This window comes from Lissotriton helveticus, chromosome 10 (assembly GCF_964261635.1).
Source record: "Lissotriton helveticus chromosome 10, aLisHel1.1, whole genome shotgun sequence".
NCBI lineage: Eukaryota > Metazoa > Chordata > Amphibia > Caudata > Salamandridae > Lissotriton > Lissotriton helveticus.
Genome location: NC_136071.1, coordinates 1,179,356,617 through 1,179,380,844, shown reverse-complemented (window position 1 = coordinate 1,179,380,844; position 24,228 = coordinate 1,179,356,617). Strand labels below are relative to the sequence as shown.

Here is a 24,228-nt window from a genome sequence, read left to right as displayed (position 1 = left end):
GAAGGACTCTACAGTCTTGAGTACTGTGGAAAATGCAGAGCTCAGTCTGCTGCAGGCCATGCCACCCAGTGACCCCAGCTAGATGGAGGGTTTGGGACCTGCTGTTCTTGCACTCTTCCTCTGCTTTAGAGTGCACCTTTGTTGTGATATAGTGTCGGTTACATCTCTGGTGGTACACCTCACTGTCTTCGAGAACTTTGCCAGTTTTCCACCTCGAAGGGTCACTCTGGCTACTGTTCTGAACTTTAGACCAAATGGAGTGACTTCATGTATTCAGAACTGACATAATGGTACATCAATTAGACAACAGGAAGCAGCTCAAATTACCACAGTACAGGTGCACCACATAACCAAATTCAGCATTTATTTATCTTGGAATGTTCAAATTTGACCAAGCTCCGGCAAATCAGCAAAGAACAAAGGTTCATGGATGATGCATCTGTCCCCCAAAGGCCATATGTGACTTTCGCCTCCTAAAAACGGAAGGGCCGGCTGGTGTCTCGCTGAAAGCTGTCGGAGGCAGAGTTGGACCTTCTTAGGTTATTCGCGACCTTCTCCTTCCAGCCTGCTGCCACAGCATGCATCCCTCTACCCATGATGTAGGATTTCATGAATTTGAAGAACTAGGAGACCAAAAAAGACAGCAATAAACACAGTGTGTTCATTTGTTGGTCACTCCACACCATGCAGATTGGCTCACTAACAAAATGTGCACAAAGTTACTAAAGAGAAGTGGTGGTGGTATAACTAGTCTACACACATGAACTATGGCGGAGAACATACCTTTTCTACTCCTGTGTTTTCATTTTATTTTAAATTTGTACCATTTTAGTATTCAATTATTTACATTTTCTTTCCGAGCTCTGCTAGATTCCATCGCTATCTCTTTCAAACCAGCCCTGGAAACTCCCTGCAGTGACTGTGTACATCAGAGTTATGACACTCCAGTTGTGTCGCTCCAGTCGTAACCCAGTTCTGCCCAGGTAGTAGGTGCCCAGAGCACAAGAGTTGTAAATGGGTTGGTTGTGCATATAGGGAACTCCTTCAGAAAGAGGGTTCCACCCTATGAGAAAAACTGAAGGAACATAGTAGGTAAAGGTGGTTTTTCTGCTGTGTGTGAATGGGAGAATCTGGCGTGTGTTTGTTCGAGCATCACCAGAAGCAAGAAAGGGAGTAGGTGTAGCCTCTGACAATATATGCTGGAAATAGACCCCTGCTTACAATGCAGAAGTAGGCCTTCCCATAACTATAATTGAGGACAGTCTGCATTAAAAAGTAGCTTTTTTAGGGGGCCTCCAGCCCCGTTCGGGAAAAAGACAGCAAGCTATCGGACCTAGGCATCCCTCCCTCTATGGTCCCCACAGCAAAATCCCTTGTATTCACTGTCAACCAAAATATACTGAGACTCCACCCATCTCCAAAATAGATTAAAGAGCTACATTCCAGAGCCCTAGTCTCAGAAAACTTTAACCCTGCATCCCATCAGAAGACTTCCACTCCACTTTACATGCATTGGTCATATCATCTGTCAATAGAGGCAGTACTTTTCTGTTAGGGCTCCCCAAACAAAGCCGTCATAGCTGTCTTAGACGCAACTAACTTGTCCAAAGCACCAAGATGTCAGACTATGTTACACCGATCATCCGATCATTGAAATATTACACTCTCCACGCCCCTTATTGACAGAATTCACTTCAAATTGGCACTCGTGATTCACAATCCCATGCACCTACTCCTACCCTCCTATACGAAAGACAACGTTTTTATCATTGGAGATGATAGAGGTACCAGGTGCCAATCACGATTGGCCTTTGAAATCCCCAAAGTAGGAATAAAGAAAACCCTGACCAGGCCTTCTCGTGTCTGACTCCGTCACTCTGTAAAACCCTGACCCTACTCATGTCTGACTCCGTCACTCTGTAAAACCCTGACCCTACTAATGTCTGACTCTAGCACTCTGGAAAGCCCTGACCCTTCTCATGTCTGACTCCAACACTCTGGAAAACCCTGACCCAGGCCTTCTCATGCCTGACTCCAACACTCTGGAAAACCCTGACCCAGGCCTTCTCATATCTGACTCTAGCACTCTGGAAAACCCTGACCCAGGCCTTCTCATGCCTGACTCCAACACTCTGGAAAACCCTGACCAGGCCTTCTCATGCCTGGCTCCAACACTCTGGAAAACCCTAACCCAGGCCTTCTCGTGTCTGACTCCAACACTCTGGAAAACCCTGACCCAGGCCTTCTCATGAATGACTCCAACACTCTGGAAAACCCTGACCCGGGCCTTCTCATGCCTGACTCCAACACTCTGGAAAACCCTGACCCAGGCCTTCTCATGCCTGACTCCAACACTCTGGAAAACCCTGACCCGGGCCTTCTCATACCTGACTCCAACACTCTGGAAAACCCTGACCCAGGCCTTCTCATGCCTGACTCCAACACTCTGGAAAACCCTGACCCAGGCCTTCTCATGCCTGACTCCAACACTCTGGAAAACCCTGACCCGGGCCTTCTCATGCCTGACTCCAACACTCTGGAAAACCCTGACCCAGGCCTTCTCATGCCTGACTCCAACACTCTGGAAAACCCTGACCCGGGCCTTCTCATGCCTGACTCCAACACTCTGGAAAACCCTGACCCAGGCCTTCTCATGCCTGACTCCAACACTCTGGAAAACCCTGACCCAGGCCTTCTCCTGTCTGACTCCAACAATCTGGAAAACCCCGACCCAGGCCTTGTCATGCCTGACTCCAACACTCTGGAAAACCCTAACCAGGCCTTCTCATGCCTGACTCCAACACTCTGGAAAACCCTGAACCAGACCTTCTCATGTCTGACTCTTGCACTCTGGAAAACCCTGACCCAGGCCTTCTCATGTCTGACTCCAACACTCTGGAAAACCCTGACCCAGGCCTTCTCATGACTGACTCCAACACTCTGGAAAACCCTGACCCTTCTCATGTCTGACTCCAACACTCTGGAAAACCCTGACCCAGGCCTTCTCCTGTCTGACTCCAACAATCTGGAAAACCCTGACCCAGGCCTTCTCATGCCTGACTCCAACACTCTGGAAAACCCTGACCAGGCCTTCTCATGCCTGACTCCAACACTCTGGAAAACCCTGAACCAGACCTTCTCATGTCTGACTCTAGCACTCTGGAAAACCCTGACCCGGGCCTTCTCATGTCTGACTCCAACACTCTGGAAAACCCTGACCCAGGCCTTCTCATGACTGACTCCAACACTCTGGAAAACCCTGACCCTTCTCATGTCTGACTCCAACACTCTGGAAAACACTGACCCAGGCCTTCTCATGCCTGACTCCAACACTCTGGAAAACCCTGAACCAGACCTTCTCATGTCTGACTCTAGCACTCTGGAAAACCCTGACCCAGGCCTTCTCATGTCTGACTCCAACACTCTGGTAAACCCTGACCCAGGCCTTCTCATGTCTGACTCCAACACTCTGGAAAACCCTGACCCAGGCCTTCTCATGTCTGACTCCAACACTCTGGAAAACCCTGACCCAGGCCTTCTCCTGTCTGACTCCAACAATCTGGAAAACCCTGACCCAGGCCTTCTCATGCCTGACTCCAACACTCTGGAAAACCCTGACCAGGCCTTCTCATGCCTGACTCCAACACTCTGGAAAACCCTGAACCAGACCTTCTCATGTCTGACTCTAGCACTCTGGAAAACCCTGACCCAGGCCTTCTCATGACTGACTCCAACACTCTGGAAAACCCTGACCCTTCTCATGTCTGACTCTAGCACTCTGGAAAACACTGACCCAGGCCTTCTCATGTCTGACTCCAACACTCTGGAAAACCCTGACCCAGGCCTTCTCATGACTGACTCCAACACTCTGGAAAACCCTGACCCTTCTCATGTCTGACTCCAACACTCTGGAAAACACTGACCCAAGCCTTCTCATGCCTGACTCCAACACTCTGGAAAACCCTGAACCAGACCTTCTCATGTCTGACTCTAGCACTCTGGAAAACCCTGACCCAGGCCTTCTCATGTCTGACTCCAACACTCTGGAAAACCCTGACCCAGGCCTTCTCATGTCTGACTCCAACACTCTGGAAAACCCTGACCCAGGCCTTCCCATGTCAGACTCCAACACTCTGTATTAATATGCCTCAGGACATCAAACAGTGACAACCCGTTGGCTATCAGGAAAACTTGAACTCTGACTCAAAATCAAACCTTTTCTAAAGGACTGAACTATTTGCTGCTGTTGTTATTTTGTCTCCTAGATATCACTTGTATTTCCCTATTAGGCGTCAAGCTCCCCATTGCCCATGTGGCGGCGTCTGCGCATAAATTGACTAGCTATTGGATTTACTTCTTGACGGGACTTCATAAACATGTATATTGCCAGAGGCAACTATTAGTTAAAAGAATAAGCACTTCCTACTTAAGTCAATTGTAATGTGTACAGGAATGGCTCAGTCTGCCTAAAGTCCAATTCCAAATTTGAGTCTGCTGAGAAACCTTGCTCCAGTAACAGTTTTAGCAAAACCTGCAACATGAGCTGAGCAACAGCTATTTACCACCCCCACCTAGGCCAAGTGTTAAAAGTGAAAACAAACCAGTTTTTGTATTTATAATAATTTAGGTCTATGAAAGTTATTTAGTGAAGCGTTAGGCCAAGCTGATTATTGTTAGTGTTTAGAGTTGAAATGTTAACATGTCCACACACATATTTAACAAGCATTGACAAATCCAGTAGGTTCCACCTTTGGGGCCCATTGGCTTTGCTAATGGTTCTAGCCATGCTGCACAGCATCAGTGAAGAAACAAGGAGGGCAACAAGAGCATGTGTGAGGGACAAAAGCATATGGCTGAGAGTGACATAGAGCGCGGAGTGGGGCATATGAGGTAGACCTCTCACAAACACATACACTCGCAGGGAGTGCTTCAAGGAAAAGGAAAGAGTAGCTCCCACAACACAAGCAGTGGAAGGTGGCAAGTACTTTGGCCATACTCCAGGGGAGGGTCAAACACAAGAAGAGGACAAAAGTCCGTACACGTTAACAAATCAGAAGCAAGCAAGTGGAAGTGGAAATGAATCCAACCAATGGATAGGCTAAGCCTACTATAAGCTACCAAAATGTCTTGAAATTGACAGCACATTCTGTAATTAAGGCAATACATAACAAGCATTTGCAATGCAATAGGTCTCGCATTAGGAAAGTTTGAGCTATTGGTATTGTAAAGGACACATTTTATTTATGTTTTGTTTTTGAAAATAGCGAAATTAATAGCTTTGTCATTTACAATGCCAATAGTTATAACTTTCGCAAATGTGACACCTATAGCATTTGTAATGCAATATGTGTTGTATTTACGTGACTTACATGTATTGATATTACAAATAACAATGGCTTTTAATTTTTTTTCAATAATTAATACTTCAAAGAAATTTATTGTAATTTATAATGGCACTAGCTTAAAGTAAATCCACAACAAAAACCCGATAGTGTAATATGGAAACATTTACCGCCGAACTGAGAACAATGTAATGTGAAAGCTCTTCATATTAGTACAGCTGCAGACCTCCTTATGTTGATTAAGTGCACTATAAAAGAACACTCAGAGGAATAAATCTCTGTGTCACTCGAGCCCGGTGATGGGGAGAGTGATTTCCATATTTAGAACATTACATTAATAAATGTCTCGAGCTTTGTCTCTTGTGCCCGTTTACACAAGCGATTGAGGCATGGTCTGTGGCAAGCGAAAAACAAGGGGGGGCACATATGTGCCCAAAAATATGAACCCCTGGAACAAACGCGAGGCCACCCCTTGATAAGCTGAAGGTCTGGGATCATTGGGAGCGTGTGGGGATGATTGCTAAACAGGACCTTCTAAATCCTTGTTTTGAGGTAATGTCTCGGTGCACAAACCAGCCTGCAGGCGCTGCAGCCAGGTCCTGTCCTAAAGTGATTGTAACATGGAATCTGTGAAGCAGAGATTTGTTTTATTGTATTTACTGCCCTGGAGATCCAGGGGGCGGGGGAGCGGGATGCTTGTTCAATCTGGTGAGCGCCATTTACTTTGAACATTTATACTATGTCACTATCATAGAAATAGAAACACGATCTTGGTTCCAACTTTTTGAAAACAGATACACACGGATTAAAACGGAGCGAAATTGCATGCAAAATACATACACGTGAAATACATTCGATAAAATAAGTGGTCATAATAATAACTAAACAATTATAAAAACGCACAGTGCATTTAAAATAAATCTATTAACTGCAAAGTGCATCATCGGACCACTGAAATATACATGCAATGTATAGAATTGACAATTGTACTGGAAATGTATCTATTTCTTCATATAAGAACATCTGCTGTCATTGTCATATATCTTTAAAAATTGAGCAAACCCCTTTCGTATAACATTTAAAAAAGAAGATGCTGCGTAAACATGAGGCATCAGGGAGATAGGATTAAGTACAGCTGATCCCTCAATTAGCATAGAAACTGCTCAAGGCTGAGCCCGTAAAACACACTCGTAATTGAAATAAAATGCATGGCTACTCAATGCCGAGGTAAATATAAACAAGTAGGCGCAATTGAAGCTTAAGGTCAATAGAACTTATGCCAGACTTTCGAAATGTGACACATAGGGGGTCATTAGGATGACGGGCGGACTTAGTCCGTCCGCCATCCTATCGGAATCCGGGACCGCCCGCCGTAAGGGCGGGGGTCCTGTGGGGGTTATTAGGATGTGCCCACCACAGTGGCGGGCACATCCTGCATTTTTAGCATTGTGGCGGGCGGTGCTCTCTGCACCGCCCGCCACAATGCTGAAAATGCAGTAATGCATTTGCATATACAAAGCGGCAGGCACCGTGCGGAGCCTGCCGTTTTGTATATGCAAATGACCCCCCCCCCCTGTGTGCACCCCCCCTCTCCTTCACTCTGGGGGCCCTCAGGGGGCCCCCAGAGTGAAGACTGCATGCCTTTCCGTGGCGGCATCGCGGATGCGGCGGTCGGTCTTTCCGTCCGCCGCGGTCCCCCCCGCCATCCTAATATGGTGGGGGGAATTCAGGTGCGGATGTCGGGTGGATTGCCCCCGCCAGGCTGGCGGTGGCTACCGCCAGCCTGGCGGGGGCAATCCTCCCGACATCCTAATGGGCCCCAAATTGTGTGTTTATGATCTCAAGTGCCGATCCATGAATAGCATGTTGAAACAAGCAGGACTGCAAGTCCCATAAGGCCTCATTGTAGTCACATGCAAAATGTAGAACAGGCAAGGAAAATTCCAAAGGCATCTATAGTATGAATAGCGTCCAGACTCAACAACCAAAGCGTAGCCTACAAAGTTATGCTAGTGTTCAGAAAAATCACGTGCCATGCAACACACTATAAGTGATTTCGCAGCTTCACCACTGTACTCAGGAAACGGGCGCCGAGTGGATTCCGGATGGGAAGGAATGTAAATTAACAAGCTCTCGGCGGGCGGGGGAGCGGAGCAGTAGCGCATTCCTTTGAAGTCTGATACAGCGGGCGGGGGAGCCGCAGCTTTGAAGTCTGATGCGAGGCACAGACAAATGGTGGTTTGTGACGTAGCTGGTTTGTGCACGCGCCTGTCTCACATGAACTGTGGTTAATCCGCCGTTTTGGCAGACTTTTCGGACCACTTACTAGAAATCTGGACAACAAGCATTGCTAAAAGCAATGCTTTAGGTCGAGACCTAAAAAGGGAACTTAAACTTAGAACCTATGTTCGATAAAAGTGGCTTCACCCTTAATATGTAAGATCTTTATTTATAAACCATGTTGTACACATTTCGGCTCCATATAGAGAAAAATTGACTTTTTTCTTTATTGGCATTTTGATGTAAGAGTAATAAACATAATGTGACCCAACTCATCACATAGACAAAGCAGTGCATCAGGTATAAAACGCTCTGTCACATGGTTTTATACATTGTCTTTTTAAGTGTAATCAATCAATGTGGTCCCACCAGACATCCCAGATTTTATGGTATTTGCGTGGACATCTGCAGGAGGTGTATACCGATGTCTCTGCCATTGTACCGGTATCCGTACCCCTGGACCAGCATGGGGAGAGGGGGGTCTTTCTTGGCCAGGCATCGTCTTTCTTGGCCACAATCAACCCGATGGCCACCAAGCAGCGTGCAAGCACCAGGGACTAGTGATGGTTTTTGAATGCGGTCTGATATTGTTGTCCCTAGTCTCTGAGGTTTTTTATGGTTGTTTTCATTAATAAAAATATTTGGAACATGAAACCAATTTTTTAGTAACATCCTCATCGCAGCATATATTAATTAAAGTAAAATAAAAATCATTAGTCGCGTGGGATTTTTATTAAATGTTTTGCAACGTTGAGTGTTAAAAAGTTGTCTAATTTCTGCTTTAAAGCCGTGGTGGTAACTTAATCCCCTGCCTCTGGGAGAGCTAATGGTCCTCCTGCCTCTTCTGTGTGCCAATTTAACCTATGACACTTGCCTCCTTCGAAGATAGGGGATCTCACAGATACAAGGGAACCGTTCACCACCCGGCTTGAAAGTAGGTGTCCCTAAGAGTGATGGAATATTTCTCTGATCATCTAGGCCAGGGGTGGGCCAGAAGTTTGGACAGAGAGGAAGAACAATCTAACTGTAGCCTAGATCTAACCATGTGGATTTCGTTAGCAACAGAACTCAGGAAATGTTTTGTTAGTAAAGACCCTAGTGAAGATGGGAACTATTCCACAGTGTAGTAAACTCTAGGTGGGAATTGTACAAGAAATGTAGTCTGATTTGTTTAGGCCGTTGTTGATCATCACAGCTGAGGAGTCTCTTAACCCATTGACCGCGGCACGAATTCCGCCGCAATGCGGGCGATTTATTCAGTGGGCGTGGTTCGGATGGCCCCCGGCCGTCCTCCGCACACGCCCACCGTCACGTGGGACAGCCGTGGGGCCGTCCGCTGCACCGAAGGGGTTAAAAACATATTGCACAGTGGTTTCCATATAGCTGCCTGAAACAGAAGAACATAGAAGACTGCCTACAGTATGCTGGAATAATCTACAACCGCCTAGTAAAGGGCGACGGTGAGACGCCGCTTGCTTTATCTTGAATCTTAGGAATGGACAGGCTACTGTGAGCCTTAGAGAATCAGCCAGCCTTTTATGGCCTCGCATTGGGGGTCTATAGCTTGACTGGAAGAAGGTTTCCTGCTGAGGATCTTCTTTCTTGAGACTGGGAAAGTGTGGATTTTCTTGAGACATGGAAGAAAACTAGCAAGACCGGAATTACTGGTCCTCTGGCTGTGGGCCCGCTTGGAAGTGGTTGGAAGCCTTCTCATCACCGGAACCTGTTTTTTCATGTCCGGGATTTTATTACAAGACCGGAGGCTACCATTATGCATATTTCTTTTAATGCTTTAATGCTAACTCATTACAAGACCGGAGGCTACCATTATGCATATTTCTTTTGGAGTTAGCATTAAAAGAAATATGCATAATAGCCTCCATGTATTTAATGAAATCCAGATTCTCTTGTCATGTTATTAGGAGAATCGCAATTTCTTCCTTATATGTTTGATGACTTTTGGAGTACCAAGACAGAAGTTAAAGAACCAGTGCTAAAGAGCTGGTGATTTATTCATCAGCTAATTTTAAATAACAGAACTTTGTGGTACAAGTGACTGAAAATGTGATTTTAAAGGGCAGTGTTGTGATTGTACATTGGATGGACATATTTTTGGACTGCCAATACAAACATATTGGACTGCGTTAATGTGCCATGTGAAGATTCTGACCTTGGAAGTTGCTTACAGTGTCCTGTTGCTATTGGACCTGTATGCTGCTTCCTTGCAATAAAAGATTTAAAGCAACTTTCATTGACATGACAGCTTCTTTATAAAAGCAACGCAAATGGGATTTTTGAAAAGGTCTGTGGGGGATTCTTGAAGGGTGAAATCTGGAAAGTTTTGCCACATCCATTTACAATTTGTGTTTTTTTTGTTGTTGCAATTTACTACATATATCTTTATTTATAGCTAACAAAACTGTAGTTCTGCAGTTCTTAGCCCTTTTGATTTGTGTGGACTCCCACTGAATCATTACTGTGATCTGGAGATTCCCATTGATCCCCAGCCGTTGACCCCAACCTCAGCTATTTTTGTGATTTGAACCACAAAACACAACAATACAAAAACAAGTATCCACCTTTCCGAAGCTCATATATTGAAATATTTTGTTTATTTCACAATGAGATCTAGAAATATTTTTCAAACGTTGTGTTTTGCATATTTTTATATACTTTATTTATTTTAATATAATGTTTGTTAAACAGTTGCAGACCTCCTCAGTATGTCTCTTGGGCCTGCCCGGGGTACACGGACCACAGTTTAAGAACCACTTCTGTAGTGCATAAGCTGTACATCACAGAAAACATTTGTTTTCTATGCAGTAAATGCCATCGCACTTAGAAAAGCCATGCAAATGTTGAACTCAGCAAAAAAAACGAGGGGGCTATTCACAAATGTAAACATACACATGTGTAAATCTACATTTGTACATTTACTCTTAAGCTTTGTAGTAAATGTACTACTTTTGCCTATTCACCATTTGCAAATGTAAACTTTGGTCAAAGTGTCTCCACTCCCGAAGTCTAAAAGTATGGGAAATGTTTAAAAGTTTTTTTTTTAATTAGAATATTATTTAAGATAAAGATACATATATTGCTGGCATCTCTGTCCTGCGGTGTCCTGCTTGCAGTAGCCTAGAGGAGACTGAATTACATGTATTTTTCTTTTGTCTTGGGTTTAATAAAATAGGCAAATATGGTTGATTCAGTTGTGTAAGAACCCTAGATACAAGGCTCTGTGAAGAAGCATTTAGACTTCCGAAATATACTGTTCTTTTATGGTCCACCCTCTACGGGAGGGTGTCGCAGTACCAGTTATCCATGTGTGTGTAGAACTTACTCCAGGTCTTACCTGAGTATATATACCACTGTTTCGAATCTTTTTTTTTAGCTGTTGTAACAGTACAGTTTGTGAATAGTAAAATCTTGAGCTATGTATACCACAAGCAATGGCATGAGCAATCAAGTTTCAAGTTTATTATTCTAATACGAAGTTAAAGTAGGTTTTAAAAATGTATATAGATTGTAGCAGACAGATTCATTTGGCGGAGCCTTCCATAGTGTGATCAATTCCTGGACAGAGTTAATTCTACATTTTATATAGATTGGTTGTAAAAACCTTCCTCTTGCCTTTACCACTGTCACATTTGGGCACGTGAACAACAAGCAATGGCATTAAATATGTGTTCCTCGGGTTTAGTGCTTAATGGAGATGTATGAATGAACCTTACTGAAACTTAATGCAACTAAAATCTGAGGCCATATTTGTAAGTCTCGCCTAAACAGCGCATGCACTGTCTCTTAGAGACCTTTTGTTTTCTAACCGTGGGCCTAGAGACCTCCTATTACTTACTATTGGTTGGCTTTACTGCAATTCTCATTTCCTTGCTTCTTATTGGCCAGCTGCTGTAGGCTTACTTCTTTTTTGTGTTTTTGTCTCAGCCCTGGACACATTACTTGTATCGTTCCACTGCTCATTTTCTGGGTCTATTTTGTTCTTTAATGTTTAAGTACTCTACCAGAATGTGTTGTTTTCAGCTGGCTCCCTCGTGTACTTCTGTTGCTCAGGGTTCTTCCCCCGTCCATATTGGCTTGACCCCACCTTCCCTTCTTCCTCCCGTGGTTCATGTAACCTTACCCTGCTGATGGGGGGGAGGGCGCTATGATGCAGCGAGTGGTCATAACAATTTTATTTTGTTATGGTGGGTGAGGGGGGCTACACGGACAACAGAGGGAGAGCAGATGGGTGGGAGGGCAGGAAGAGGGAGGCAGGGGGGAAAAGCGCTACGACATGGTCAACTGTGTCCGCACCCATCTGAGCATCTGTTGGGGGGAGGGGTGAGGTGCTACTCCTATCCATAACGGGCTGAGTAGCATATAGTAGGATTCCTGATTGAGGCAAAACTGAACTGCGTCAATGCACCTCTGTGGCTCACTTCCTGACAGATTCGGCCAAGTGAGGAACATGGCTAGCCTAAGTGCAGCAGGTTCAGTGTCCCCCAAGCCGAGGAGGGTGCAGCTCCCTCTGTGACTGTCTTTACTACTTTCTTAGAGTACGGGAAGCCTTCCTTGCTTACATTAGGATGAGGACACCTTTGCTATGCCATTGGATTCCGCATCCGATTCCATATGGCCACCAGCTCTAGGCCCGGCACCTCCAGCAAAAAATACCATCAAGAGCCTAGGAATCTGGCTGGATAGTACTTTTTTTTTTTTTTTTGTATGTTCTTATATAGCGCTCGAATCACCCGGAGGCATCTCGGCGCTTGCCTTGGGAACCCGTCCTGGCTTTTCCCTGTGAGATAGCCCCTACAGGGCATCCCCAAGGTGAAAGCCAGGCATCCCGCTGCAGGGGGGCCGTTGTGGAGATTAAGCAAGCTTAATGCCCAGAGTTGCAGAGTGAGAACCCATGATTAGGGCAGGCACCGGAGCGAGAATTATCGAGTCCGTGGACATTTGAGCTCAAGACCCTGCCGCGTCGGGAATTGAACCCTGGTCCCGGGTCTGACCTCTGCTCCAGGGTCTGCCTGCTCTAACCAGTGAGCCACACTTCTCCACATTGACTTTCGGCTACCAGGCAACCAAACTATCTGCCACCTGCATGGGCATCCTGAGACTTATTCGGAAGATCCTTCTGCTCTTACCGTTCAAAGCCAGACAGATCATGGTTCAGGGCCTGATCCTTTCCCGGCTTGATTTCGGGAATGCCCTCTACCTAGGAGCCCCTCAATTAACCTTAAAAAAGCTCCAGCTGATTCAAAATTGTGCGGCCCGAACTCTGCTATGCATCCCCCGCCACCAATCCGTGAAATCCGAACGTAAACATCTTCACTGGCTACCAGTGAGGGAGAGAATCAACTTCAAGAGCATGTGTATTGCACACCGTGCCTACTGGAGGAAGGGAGCAAGTCTGAACCACACTCTGATCACCCCCTATCTTCCTAACAGACAGCTTAGATCAGCCCATACTTTTCAAGCAACCATTCCCAGGATCAGAAGAGAGAGGAGTGGAGGCAGGATGTTTTCAGTAAATGCGGCAAAATTATGGAACTCCCTCCCAATCTCCCTCCGATCAGAACCCAACCTTCTGTTCTTCCGTAAAAAATTTAAAACTCTTCTTTTTAGCGGATAAACCAGACCCCGCCATAGACATCTGTGAAAAAGTAATTCTCTCTAGCGCTGGGACACCTGCGGGTAGCTATCGCGCTATACAAATACTAATCTAATCCAATCTACAAACTGACTGCTGCCGCATATCGAGGTGACAGAGCCGGTGTCACATCCCCTCTCTTTAACCTTTCACTGGTTTACAGTTAAAGTGACAGTATCTTTCAAAACACAGTGCACCCTATTTGAATGCCTACTCAAATAACCCCATCAATACCTGATGGACAATATTCTTTCAATTCCCCTCAATGAGAGCAGCAGAAATACAGCACATGGAACTCCCAGAAATCTCGCTTTAAGTGGGGCGGGCTGTTCAGGAACGACAGGACCGACCTTCCCCTGTAACTCTGTAACCTTCCCTCGTTTTTTTTTTTTTTGGTGTAAGAAGTTTATTGCACATTTCTTAGTATCTACAAACATGTTATCGCCTACAACCTCATCAGGCCGGCCTTGTAGCTGTATCACCAGCAACTTATTTGTTCATGTACACAGCCCATCAGCCGACATCCAAGGGCTCGGCGGCGTTACATCAGTTATTGATTCAGTACTTAGAGTAGTGCTTATGCATACAGTTATTACGCTTGTCGTCTTACTCTTCTCCTTTTTCGTTTTTAACCATTCTGTAATCAGTCGAAACAAAAACATAAAAACTCTAACGAAACCTATGCCCCTGTGTCACAGCATCCTTCCCCCCTCTTTCAATACAGTATGTCCACATTTCATTGTACTGAACTTATTGTATATCATGTTATTAATCATCAACAGTTTCTACCGACTCATGTTCTAGTAAATATGCGCGTAAATACATCCAATAGTCTCTAGGTCGTGACCTGGTTGGCAACTCTTCCTCATAAGTTACTAGCGTGTCCCGACAATATGTTAGATCTTCAAGCCAGTGTTTAGTCTTCGGTCCCATTTTGCTATTCCAATGTATCGACACCCTGCGCCTGGCCACCAACAGTGCTACCACGCAGAATTTACGCCTTTGTGCCTTCAGCTGTGGAACAATACCTAACATGCATACCTTGGCCTCGCATTTCAGTGACGTCCCAAGCATTTCACTAAGGGCCTGTATCACTTCCCTCCAAAATCCTGCCACTTTGCGACAATTCCACGCCAGATGCAGGAAGTCAGCATTTTCCTGTCCACACCTCACACAGCGTGAGTCATCCCTTAGGCCATATCTGAATAACTTCAGCGGGGTATAGTACATTTGGTGTAGATACTTATAGTGAATGATCCTCAGATTCCCATTGGGTGTCAGCATACCCGTAAGTAGGCATGCTGCCAACCATTCGTCGTCTGTTAGTTGTGTGTCTAATGCAGTAGCCCATTTATCCCTCGCTTTCTCTGTGTTTCTCCCCACGTCCCGCTGTAAGCTAGTGTATAATTTCGATACCATGTGTGAGGCCGAGGGAGTGGTGAGTATTAACTGCAGAGATGCCAGAGTCTCAGGTTCATTTGGGTAGTTCGGAAAATGTTCTTTCACCGCCCTCTGCACCCTGTAGTAGGTGAAGTTAAACAATAGCGTCGGGTTAGTGACATAGTCCAGTGTATCTAGTGTCTGAAATATCCCATCTTTATATAAGTCGCCTATTTTATCTATCCCAGCTCGTTTTAGCAGTTCCATGCCAACCTTCTCCTGCGTGACGGAAAGTGCTGGATGGTGCGCTAGTGGAAGTGCAGGTGCATAAAGCGGCAAGCATTTTGCAGCCTTTCCCATCAGTCTCCACGCTTCGGTGGTAGTGTTTACCGGGTTAATATCATGATCGTGCAGCCTAGGCCTTTTGTGTGTTAATATGCTGGTGAGTGGGATCGGGTCTGCATCACCCGCTTCTACCGCTACATGCGTCAGGAATGGTATTTCGTGGTACCAGTAATGCGCGAATTGCGCTTGAGCGCACAGGTAATAGAGATAAAAATCTGGGACCTCGAAGCCCCCCTGAGCATACGGCAGTGTCATAGTTTGTAATTCAAGCCTGGCCTGTTTTCCCGCCCAGAGTAAGTTAAGCACCAATTGCGTAATGTTGCGGAAGACCTCTGCAGATGGTTTTATTGGGATATTATTAAATAAATATAGGAACTTGGGTAGTAGTACCATTTTGATTATCGCTACTCTGTCCGCCAAAGATAGTGGTAGTTTATTCCATCTGGCGACTTTTTCTTCTAGGGACACGATAGTTCTACCATAGTTAGTTCGTATGACCAGTTCCGGGTCTCTATGGAACCATATCCCTAGATATTTGGTCGGTTCGTCGGTCCAATCCAGTGGGTAGTCCAGTGTCGTGGGATGTGTGCTGTCTGTCAACGCTATTACTAGGGATTTGGACCAATTTATCTGCAACCCCGAGTGCTGACCGAATTTGATATATTCTCTTAACAAGGGATTGAGGTGCTGTTCCGGATTTTTAACATACAACACCATATCATCCGCATATAGTGAGATGTGTATGGGCCGTGCCGGCAATTGGATCGCCGAATAATGATGGTGTTGACGTATTTTGCATGCCAGAGGTTCCAGTATCAGCGCAAACTATAATGGTGAAAGGGGGCACCCCTGTCTGGTACCTCTACAGATCTTAATGGGTTCTGTGATATATTTGTTAATTCTTATTCGCGCTGTTAGGTTCGTGTATAACATTGTGATCCACCCCAGAAAAATACCTGGGAAACCCATGCGTATCAGCACCACCTGTAGAAACGGCCAGTCTATGGTGTCGAATGCCTTGGCTGCGTCCAACAGCACCGCCACGGCCTTAATTTCTGGCGCCAAATAATGTGCTAGTGCGAACAGCGTTCGTGTGTTGTGCATGGTGGATCTATCCGGTATGAACCCGGATTGGTCCGGTCGTATTAACATGGGCATTAGTGGCTTAAGTCTATCTGCCAATAAGCTTGCTATTATTTTCGTGTCAACATTGATGAGTGAGAGAGGACGATAGGAATCACATTTATCTTCTTCTTTCCCAGGCTTCAGTAGCGCAATAAGCATCGCCTCCCTCATTGATGTTGGTAGTGTCTGTGCCTCATGTGCCACTCCATACAATCTCACTAAATGTGGGGCTAGTAAGTCCGCAAACTGCTTATAAAATTCCGCCACGAACCCATCTGGCCCCGGTGCCTTGCCATTTGGTAGTCTCTTAATGGTATCCGTGACTTCTTCAACAGTGACAGGGCGAGCTAGGTATTCTCGATGTCCATCTGCCAGCCATGCAATTTCTACATCTGCCATATATTCCAACAATTCTTCTTGCTGTATCAAGGGGCGCACTGCATACAGTGCACCATATGTGTCCATAAATTCCTTCTTTATTCCCGTTATGTCCCTGGTGACAGTTCCCTCCCGGGTTCGTATAGCCGTGATGTTTTGGGGTGTGCGACCTGAGCAAATCTTATCTGCTAGTGCTTTTCCTGGCCTGCCTCCCTCTCCATATACTCTAGCTTTTTTACGTTTGGATACATACTTAAGCTCGTCTGTCGCAAACTGGCGGTGTTCCACTAGTAATGTTTGTATGTCTCCCAACAATTTAGCATCCCCTGTTTGTGCGTATCGCTGTTCTAATTTGTGCATCTCGGTCTCGCGTGTTTGCAGTTGTCGTCGAATGTCTCTCAATATGCCTGAGGATGTACTTATGCTTACCCCGCGTATCGTGGCTTTAAAAGCCTCCCACAGCAGACAGGGATCGTCCGTCGTGGGGCCATTCAGGTCAAAATAGTCTACCATTGCTGTGTGTAGGGTGTCTACATATAGGCTGTCTTGTAACGTCGCAGCATTAAACCTCCAGGTGAATGGAGGCGGCTCATAATGCGGGATATTCATCGCAACTAGCACCGGGCTATGATCTGACAATGTTCTAGGCAGGTGTTTTATATCAGTGGCCCATGTTGTCAGTTCATGCGTTCCCAACCAGTAGTCCAATCTGGACCAACTGTTGTGTACAGCGTTTATATGTGTCGCCACTGTCATCTTCGGATTCTGAACCCTCCACACGTCTGCCATGTTTAGATCGTCTATGGCATCCTGTATCATCGCTCTTGCCCTGACATGTGGTTCTAATGTGCCTGGGGTCCTATCAAGTCCGTCCCGTAGTGCTACATTAAAATCTCCCCCCCACAGCACGTGTTCTACCTGAAGGTCTGCAATGGTGTCCCATACTTTCCTAAAGTATCCTGGATCATCAATATTAGGGCCATATGTGTTAACTAGAGCCATCCGCCGTTGTCGCATGGTACCTACAACTACTACGCATCTGCCTTCTTGATCAGTGTGTGTGTAGTCTATTTTAAAGTGTGTCCCTTTGCGAACTAGGATGCTAACCCCTCTTGAGTATGATGAGTAATTCAAGTTGGTAACTGATTCTGCCCATCTAGCACCCAGAGTAGATGCACTGGTAGTTGCAATGTGCGTTTCCTGCAGAAAGGCTACATCAATATGTAATCTGTCGAAGTACGCAAACAGTTGTCGGATTTTTTTGGGGTTACCCAGTCCCCGTACATTCCACGTGAGGAACGTTAAACCATGCGATCTAGTCATGTTGGTAATATCAGTTTACGCACTGATATGCCAGTGACCGCCATTATGTGCCGAGTGCCAGTAGTTTGTTTCATCGCTAGTTGTAAGAAGTTGAGGTTGAAATGCAGTACAACAGTTATTACATTGTGTTTCAGAAATATGGAGGTCGCCATGCCTCTCAGACACAGTGGTTGGATTCTAACAACTCCCAGTCCCCCCGTCCTCCCCCCTCCCACTTCAGCTCCCAAACTGTGCCAAAGCCTTCCCTTTACAACATTCAAAACAATCATAGAACTGGTATTGGGGCGCACCCTCTCGGGGGTGGCACCAGGTACACACATCTCCATCCACATAGTGGATGTGGACAGGAGGTAGCGATCCAGTCAATACTTCGCACATGTGTCCTTTTTTTCCCCCACCTTACCCATCTTTTAAATGACCTTGTCCTTATAATTCAACACCTCCATTTCATTATTGCGAGCGCCGTGCTTCAGTAGTTCAATGCACCCACTTATAAGTGTTCCAGCCCGACTTTACTATTGCAATCAGTGGGACCTTGCAGCATTTGTCAACTGTACATCCCTGCATGTTAATCCTGAGCTCATTTAGTCCCTATTCCACTAATTTCAAAATGTCTTATCTAGGTTGGTGTCACCCAGTACTTCATAATTTGGTTCCATCCTCCCTTCACCCAGATGTCCCATGCATGTTCAGAGTACTCACTGCGGGTGGCATCACCTCCAGCTCAGATAACGGGCGCGGTCATGCATGTACTGCAAGGGTGTCCTCCCTACCTTGCTGTATCCGAATATAAGTACTTTCCATTGTCCCCCTATGCCTATAATGTTTGTCCGCACAAGCGTCAATCTGCAGCGTCCAAATTCGAAGGTTTACTTCGTCCTATCGCATGTATTAGTTCTTAGTTCGTTCTCTCGAAGCTTCATTCGACATCACTAGCCAGTTCGTCCCGCTCTTGTGATTTCCTCCGGTTCCTTAGTTTCTTGATGTATTCCTGCGCCGCCTGTACCGTTGGGAGCACAACCGGTTTACCCGCATTCACGATTTTGAGCTTTGCTGGGTATAGCATTGCGTACTCCAATCCCAGGTCTCGCAATTGTTTCTTTACCGGGGCGAATTCTTTGCGTGCCATTTGTACTGCCATAGTGTGGTCTGGATAAAATTCTAGTGTATTTCCGTGATGGGTGATTTTACCCATTTCTCTGGCCAATCTTAGGACTGTATCTCGGTCCCTGTAATTTAGTATGCGGGCTATAATCATGCGCGGGGCCATTCCTGGTTTAGGTGTCGGCGCCAACGAACGGTGGGCCCTTTCGACCAGGAATACATTTGACAGTTTTTCGGCGCCAAAGATCTCTTTCAGCAATGTCTCAATGTAGGGCTCCATTTTGCCCGTGTTGGTGGACTCCGGAAGGCCAGAAATTCTTACATTATTGCGCCTAGATCTCGCTTCTTGGTCCTTCACCTTGGCTCGAAGGGTCTCCAATGTTTTATCAAATCCCCCGCATGTTTTCAGTGCTTTCCTGGAGTCGTCTTCCACTTTAGAGATTCTCTGCTCCGCTTCTGTTAATCTTCCGTCATGTTTTTCTATTCTGGCCGCCATGCTGTCTACACGTTGCACCACATTATCAAGTTTACCATTCATCTCCTGGAGACTGTGCTGGATAGCTCTCAAGACCGCTTCCATGCCTGTATTGTCAGTCGCGCCCTGTTCTTCTTCTAGATCCGGAGTGGTTGCATTATTCTTGGTCTGTTTCTTGGTTTCAAACGGTAACTTGGATTGTTGTTTATCCGGTCTACCCATCTCCCCCGAGCAAACTGGAGGACTTTGCTTTAACGGGCTTACTGCTGTCTGGGCGCCCGTAGTGGATTGGTTCCGGCGGGCCGGTGGTCGTGGTCCCGTTTGCGCAGTAGACCTACTCATCAGGTGGAGACGTGGTTTGCGTGTTTCTTCGCGTTCCCTCTGGTAAAAGATAAAAGTAGCTTCTGTCCAGGTAATGTTCACTGGCGTTGCAGCAGTGTAGGAGCGCCTGTTGGTAGATGCGTGTTCAGCGCAGTGCTGTTTCGTCCCGACTGTGCTTCACGGTCAGGGTGTCTCAATTTCCGCTTAGTTTTAGGGTCTTTTAAGCTTGCGTAACGTAGCTTGTTCGTTGTGCAGCAGTGTTCGCATCACCAATCAACATTTACCCAGCGCTGTCGACGTGTTCCGTAGTATATTGAGCTTGCAGTAGAAGTCTCACCGTTGTATCTGTCTAGGGTGACTTCTCGCGCCCTCCGCCACAGCTCCAGTCGATCCTCTGCCTAGCGCTGTCACTTATGCTGATGCTTGTGTCTTTTGAATTACTTATTTCCCGCAATGAGTTGCACTTCTCCTCCCCTTGCCCTCCGTTCCTCCGGTGGTTCAGTTCTTTCCTGTGTTGTGCAGGTCTACATGCGCTGCATATTCCTCACTCGCCGCGTCTGCTATGCGTTCCAGCGCCTCCGCCATTTTGGGTCCGCTGGAATGCAAGTCTATTTTCGGCGTTTTTCACTCTCTCCCGAGTTTACAAGCTGCGCGCTTACTTGTATGTCGGGGGGTTACTCCAGCAGACCGCACATCAGGGCAGGGTGGTGCAGGGGAAGGCTGTCAGTCACCAGGGTTCTTGGCTGCTCCAATCGTCTGGTGCGGCCATTTTGTAAGTCCGCTCGTCTTCGCCGCTAACTTCATCTGGCATCGGAAATTCGTCCTTCCAGCCCGCAGTGGTCATGCGGGATGCATTCCGACGGTCATTTTGATTATTTTTCCTCCGTGTACTGTGCTCTATGGGGGTCAAAGGCCGCTATTTTACTCCCGTCCGGTGGAGCTGACTCTCTCAGCCAGCCATTCCGCAGTGCGCCCTCTAGCGCCCCACAACCTTCCCTCGTTTGTTTGGTTTAGGAAGGCCCTAAATAAATGTTGTTGTAGGGTGTGTTTCTTGGGGCCTAAGCCTACCAGAAAGTGCAGCTGACTGGTTGGAAAGATATATTGGGGACATGTTGGAAGCTGACCTAGCAATGCATTCCCCCATTGCTTACCATTGGCTTTGCCTTTTGTCTCTCACATTTGCTTGCTTTCTTTGTGTTGGCTTTATTTGTTTTAGGCTGTCCATCTTGAGTTAGACCCTCCCATGGAGCATAGCCCTTTTTACTACCTCCCTGATTATCTCCTATTCTTTCACAACTGCTCGCTTTTTGGGAACTTGTTTTTGTGAAGTCCTTCATAAGAATGCATGCTTTAAAGCTGTTTCTTCTTGCATGCTTCTCTCCCCCACCACTCTCTGTATGGCTTCTGTAAGGCGTTTTGTGCATACATTTTACCAGAAGCGCCTGAGTATCCTCACGGGGCGATTTGCTCGCTATACAATTATTCATAACATAACAAGCTGTTTTGGTTTTGCCTCGGTTTTCTAGGTACATTTTATGCATGAAAGTGTGTGTTTTATTTAGAGCTTGCTTCTCACAGGACATGCCTCCCTAGCTGCCACAGCTTGCCCTTTTCTGGGATTCCGGAAGCTGTCATTTTGTTTTCACAACTGCTAAGATTTGTAGGTCATTTATCCCATGACGAGAGCATCGTGTTCGTAGCATATCAACCAACATCCCTGGCCCTTTTGCTTCTGTTTCTGTCTGATTCTAAAGTTCTTAAGGCTGGTAACTACATTTGTTCCTCTAACACGATGCAAAGCGCATGTTTTTATTTCTTTAAGAAATCTCCTGATACTTTGCAGTGATTAACAGTTCAATTTAGTTTTCTTTTGGGATGCCTTTCTGTTGGACGCTTATGTACTGTGATCGAACACTCCTTCGATCCCTTGAAACGTGCTTTCCACCATCAGTTACTTTTGTTTGTTGTTTGGCAATTGGATATGCTGAGTGTTGCCCTTCTGCATTTAATACAATATTTGTATCGATTCATATAATCCCGCCTTTTTTGGAGGACCATGTGATTGATGGATGGAGGAGGGTGATGCATTTTTGAGAAATTAGGCAGATATTGTGTACACCAAGCTTAAATAGCTTGTTTGGTCCCATTACCTACTGTAGGAAGGGCCTATTACACCGTGAGCCAGTTGGTCAACATTGGCCCACAGGCTCGCGACGGTCTCTTGCGAGAGGCTCTTCTATCATTTTGCATATTCTCGTTGCCCAAGTATCGCATCCTGACATATGGCCTGACGTTGAGTTGCATCGGAGCAGTATTGAGCCCTACGTTTTATATATGCTATAGGGTCTCTATTTAGAGTGATCATTCAAAAGGGTATTGGTGCGAATGAAATTGAGGCTGTGTTCTTGTAATTGACTTTGAGTGAAGGTTGCCCTCTGTCTTATTATCCCTCTCAAGCTCCTGTGTTTGTGGAAAATAAAAAGACGAATCCGTCCCTTTTATAAGTGCGTCCATGCGGGTGACTACAAAACGATGTGACAGTCGCGTCATTAGGTCTTTTCTCGCCCTAGTGCACAGAAGCACAGATGATATTTTACATGACTAAAAACATTAACAAAGCCAATCGGACACATAGATGAGAACTATTGTCTTTGCCAATGCTTGTCTTTCTTGATTTGGTTTGAGTGGGCTCCTTTTTTTTTCCACTATTCAGACCTTTATCAAACTTTCTTGACTCGGTGAAGCCAAGATGCTGTTTGGTCACCTTGTGCACCCAATCATTTGTTGCAGTGCCTTGTACTGGGTTTGCATAGTGCAGCGTATCTCAGTGAAAGGTGCGGTTATTACTTACTGTGCGCCGAATGCTGCTGCCGCTACCTGGGATCTGCCTAGTGGTACACACAGATGTGGTGAGATATGGCCAGGTGGCTAATGGTGTTGTGGCCTGGTGGCTCTTGGGAAATAAAGTAACTGGATGTTGGGTGGTGACCTCGCATCTGTTCCTGGTCAGTGACAGGCGAGGAATACCAGGGCCTATCTTCAGGAGCAGGGGGCTGTCTTTTTTGGAAAAATTCGAAATGTTCTGTAGAAGGGAAAATGCTGCTGGTGAAATCCAAGCATCTCATCCACTTCTGTAGCAACTACATTAACATGGTACCCTAAGGGCTAGATGTAGGTAGAATAGATTTACCGATTCTTAATTACCGAAAATTACCGAATTTTACTGATTCGGTAATTAAGAATCGGTAAATCTGAGGGGTGGATATGTACGTATTCCAGATGTGCTGGAATAACGAATCGGAAATATTCGGTATTTACCGATTCGGTAAATACCGAATCGGTAAGGCCTCTGGGACTCAGAAGAGTCCCACCTACATCTGGGTGCCTCAGATTCGGTAAATTTACCGAATTTTTATTTTACCAAATCGGTAAAATTACCGAATCGGTAATTTTACCGAATCGGTAAAAAAATGCCCCCTACATACCTGTCACCCATTTACCGATCGGTAACGGCCAAAATCGGCCGTTACCGGTCGGTATATGGCCTGAAACGGCCACCTACATCTGGCCCTAAGCGTGTTAAAGAACTAGGTCGGCCAATGAACGGCACTTGTGCAGAGTAGAGTGCGGAGCAGGGAGGGGAGGAGGAGAACAAGTGAACCTGTGCAGTGACGTCGTTCGGGTAGTTAGAACAGGATAAATGTGAACCCCTACTTGTGCTTCTATTGTTTCTTTGATGTTCCTTGTGAAGACATTGAGAGGGCTGATGTACAACGGTAAACAACGTTTACCCCGAAACTTTTACAACGCAGTGAATCACTACGAGGTTGTTTCAACGACCGCGTTGTGATTCCGCATACCATTACTCCGTAAGTTGCAACAACGACTTGCGGAGGAGGGGGGCGGTGTTGGATTTGAAATCCAACACCTTCACTAGTGTCCGCACAGGCTGGACTTGGAATAGTAAATTATACTATTTCACCATCCAGCCCCCCCCCCCTCCGCAAGTCGTTGTTCCGACTTGCGAAGTAATGGTATGCGGAATCACAACGCGGTTGTGTAACAACCGCGTTGTGATTCCCTGCTTTGTAAAAGCCAGTGGAATAACGTCATAGATTCTGTACGACTCACCCATCCCCCGGGGCTTCCTCGCGATGCTCTATGGTTTAAGAAATGCCATCCAGTTTAAGCTGCTAAAAGATTTTTTCTTCACATGTTAGACAAATCAGAAGTAAAATGTTTAAAAAAGGTAACGGGGACACATAATTCTAAAATATTAAAATGGGCACTTCTCTTCAAAGCCTGCACATTGTTCCAGAAAGTCACTGTCCCCTGCTCCACTTACAAGGTCTCTGTTGTAGGGGTTTCCCAGGGACTTCCATTCCTCCTCGCCGGAGGCCGGCTCGCCCAGTGCGCAGACCAGCAATATGGCGACCGCCAAAGTGACTGTCAGCAGCCAAGAGTCTCTCATTCTGGAACAGCAAAAAAAACATCTTTAGATCATT

At 46.0% G+C, this 24,228-nt stretch overlaps 1 protein-coding gene and 1 long non-coding RNA gene across 2 annotated transcripts in view; one reads left to right on the top strand and one right to left on the bottom strand.

Annotated features, from left to right (window-relative positions):
- Nucleotides 1-24,228, top strand: part of BTD (biotinidase) — a 179,671-nt gene that overhangs the window by 32,497 nt on the left and 122,946 nt on the right. The window lies entirely within an intron of this gene.
- Nucleotides 344-24,228, bottom strand: part of LOC144785670 (uncharacterized) — a 34,954-nt gene continuing 11,069 nt past the window's right edge. Inside the window, exons 2-3 of the long non-coding RNA XR_013602013.1 lie at nucleotides 24,069-24,195; nucleotides 344-623 (exon numbers count right to left, since the gene is read on the bottom strand). This is a non-coding gene — a long non-coding RNA (uncharacterized LOC144785670). The remainder of the gene's footprint in view (nucleotides 624-24,068; nucleotides 24,196-24,228) is intronic.